The sequence below is a fragment of the Alligator mississippiensis genome, chromosome 7 (assembly GCF_030867095.1).
Source record: "Alligator mississippiensis isolate rAllMis1 chromosome 7, rAllMis1, whole genome shotgun sequence".
In the NCBI taxonomy this organism is placed as follows: domain Eukaryota; kingdom Metazoa; phylum Chordata; order Crocodylia; family Alligatoridae; genus Alligator; species Alligator mississippiensis.
The window spans coordinates 54,585,403-54,589,043 of NC_081830.1; the positions used below are offsets into that span (position 1 = coordinate 54,585,403).

The following is a 3,641-nucleotide window of genomic DNA, read 5'->3' on the forward strand; positions in this document are numbered from 1 at the left end:
AAGGGTAAAACATATTAATTCATTAGGAGTCCAATTGTAGCAGAATGTCACATCAAATAGATCAACTCCATCTCTCCAGGAGGAGAGATGGGGACATTTTTATTGATCTTAACTTTTCTGGCCTAAGTCAAATCAAATCTTCTTGAGCAAAAATTCCATTAGTATATTAATGATCTCTGTTTGAAGTTAGCAATGAGGTGTGATGCAGTCGGATAGCAAAATCAGAGTTTCTACCTCCCTGTAGTTTGATTTTGTGACTGATTAGGTTTCACACTTGGACACCTTTTTCATGCTGTGAAGATGATGGATTGAAGTGATCTGTAGTCACCTTTTTTTTTCCTTTAGTAATCAAACATAGCAATAGTGAGATAAATACATCTATGGTATAACTTTATTGAGTTAATTTGGCTTATCTTGGAAATAAACCTGGCCTGCTGAATTTAACCACAAAGCCCTTTGAATCCCTCCCCCATTTCATAATTTTATTAGGGCTAGAAATTAGGCACAAAGGAGCATAATTTCCCTTACAAGATTTAAAAATATTTTCTTGTTTGCATATGAAAGGTGGAGTGAATTCCCATTGTACTACTATTGAGTATGGATCTGCATTATGATTACTATAATTCATGGTCAGGGCCCCTCTTCCCACTAAAAGGTCATGTTCCAGAGTACACTTGCAATCTAGGGCCCTGATCCTGCAACTGAAAGCATGTGGATACCTGCTGCACCCTGAAAATACACCCTGACATCAATAGGGTTGTGTGCAAATGCAAAAGGCCAGGGGGTCAGCAGCCTTTGAAACCAGCAAGCCATGTTAGAACATCTCACTCTGAATTCAAAACACTGTCAGAGACATAACTAGTAAGGTTTGTGACCTGAGTCAGTGAACCCCTGCTCTGTCCATGCTTTCTGCTGCTGATCCAAGCCACCCTTCTCTGTGCTGAGGGCTGCTCCTTTACCCTCCCTACAGCAGCCACCTCTTAATCTTACTGCTGATTGCCATTGCCACCAGCTGTTACCAATGGCCAATTTGGCAATGAGAAAGATGGTACCTACAGAGAGGGTTGCAAAGAGAGAACAGGAAGGGCTGGAACAGCAGTACACTACTGGTCACTGCTTTCAGCCTGGCTGCCGCTCCTCTTGCTGCTACTGCTACTGATTTTCCTTCATTTGCTAATAGCCAATAATACATACAGCCATGGACTGAAAGAAATTCCTTAGCAAGCCAAATCTTTCCCTGGGCCATAGGTTGCCAACCCCTGCACTAGACAACCTAGACATTTACAGCTGTGGGAAAATCAAAGCCAGATGACCAACAAATAGAGGGAAGGGAAAGAGTCCTACATGAAGGGGGCAGTGTATTGCCCTTCTACCCATTCCCCAGTCATTTACCACCAATAAAGGATAAGATGGCAAATAGCTCTATTCATCCCTATGCATTGGGACCAAAGATACCTACTAGACCCACACTGTGGTTTAAGTCAAAATTCTTACTTACTTCTAAAAGCATATAGAGGGTCCCAGTTAGGCCAAATGTATAAGTGTTTATTGTCATCCCTCATTCCTCCTGTTTAAAACAGCATCAGCTATCTGTCTAGTCAGGCCATAGAAATTACATGAGATAAGCTAGATGATCAGTCACATACCTGGAGTGAAAGATTGGCTAGGTACATTGAAATGATTGCTAACTATCTAGAAGGCTAAAGTTTACATGATAGCTGTAAAGAACTGCAAAGAACTATGGGCCCAATTCTGATAGCTTTACCCATGCTGGGATCCAGCTTATGCCACAACTGGCTTCATTGGCCTGTTCAGTATTAATGAGGGGCTAGGACAGCTGCTGAAATCAGAGTCATTTTCTGAAAAAAATTACAAATATGAGATAGAGCTAAATTAATTAGACAAGTTATTCACATGAAATAATTCAACCAGCTGTAATGGTAAATATATACACCAGAGACTGGCAAAAGGTGGAGTGCCCAGCATGAAGGATTCTATAAGAGTTGAGAGAATTTTCATTGCAGAAAATTGGTTCTCATAACTACACAGAGAGAGGGATCTTTCAGGTCTTTTGACAGCACCTCCCACTATGGGAAAAGGTTTTCCTGTGTTGCAGTCATCAGAATAATTCAAGCTGTCTGCCAGTAATTAAATCCATTACTTTAGCAACAGGTGGGGAAACTGCAATTTCTCAAAATCTGTTGTGTTGTCACATTCATGAGTCAGAATGACTTTATGCACAAACTGTGGAAGCCTTAGAGCAAGAGAGATTTGACAGCAGTTGGCCCAGACAAAAGATTGCTAGGTGTAAGAAGGGAAGGGGTCTGGGAGGGACTTGAAAGGGCCTTCTGAGTCTGGGGCTTCAAAGTGTGTGTGAGAGCATATATCAGGGTATTATTTGAGAATAGCAGGGAAGGAACAGTGTCTTGTGAGGCCCAATGAAGAGGAAGGCAGGTGAAATGTTTAGGATCAGGGTTCAGTTCCCTACTCTGTAGGACCATAGGCAAGTCACTGTGGGTACTTTTACATATGCACTTCATTGCAGAGTAGACTAATTTGCTCTGCAGTAAAGGATCACAGTCTACACATACACCAGTATTAGGGTGCAGTAAACTAATTTACTTTGCTCTAAGATAGTACTATTGGGGACAGTACTATCTTACAGCAGAGTAATTAACTGCGCTGAAATGCACATGTAGACAGTGACCAGATGGGTGCCAGATTCTCTTGCCTGTTGCCTAGCCACACAGCTCAGCAAGGTCATCACATTCGAGCCCCAGCCATTCCCTCCACTGCCACCCAGAGCCTGGGGCTGACCTGTCATGCCCTCTGCCAGCCCAGGACTGCACTGCCCTGGATAAAATTGCTGCTGTCCCAGGTGCATGTGTATATACTGCACCCAGGAGAAGTTTATTCCAGCTCAAGCTGCTCCAGAGTTTATTGCTTCACCTTAATTTCATGTGTAGATGTACCCTGTGTGTCCTGGTTCTCTACCTATAAGGTGGAAGATTATAATACTATCTCCCTCCCATGGGTGAGTTTGTAAGTGTAAACATTAAAAATAGCAAAGCACTTGCATAAAATAATAATGAGAGGTCAAATAAGTACTGAGAATAGATACTGAAAAGGTTCAATTAGCAATAATTGTGCCTCGGATTAACTTAATTGGCTATGATACTGCCACTGCGCAAAGCTATGACAGGAAGCTTCCCTTCACACCAGTTCTGTGCAGAATGGCCTGTAATTTGCAAGTATTTAAACATAGTTATTTATTCAATTTTTTATCCTGCTCAAATAAAATATATTCAATTTTTATCACAAAGACTCAGAATGGCTTACGGTTAACAAACAACCCACAGTCAAGACTCCCTAAACAGCACCCCAAAACCTGGGAACTCTTTAGTGATCACTGGGTTCAGTAAAAACAGGTATACGTGAATGAGAAAAACTAAAAAGCGTATTTTATTTGGGGAGCAATAAGTGAACTTTTGTATTCCTTCAGTCTCTCTGACTGATCAGAGGGACCATCTTCTAAACCCCAGCCTCTGTAGTCTTCCAAGTAAAGGAGGTCTCCAAATTATAATGTCTATCACTACAAACTGGAAGACTTCCCTTCCCCCAACAACCAGCTCCTTGCCTAA

At 41.7% G+C, this 3,641-nt stretch overlaps 1 pseudogene; it reads right to left on the reverse strand.

Annotated features, from left to right (window-relative positions):
- Nucleotides 1-3,040: 3,040 nt before the first annotated feature.
- On the reverse strand, nt 3,041-3,195 carry LOC132251991 (U4 spliceosomal RNA; annotated as a pseudogene).
- Between the last annotated feature and the right edge of the window lie 446 nt (nt 3,196-3,641).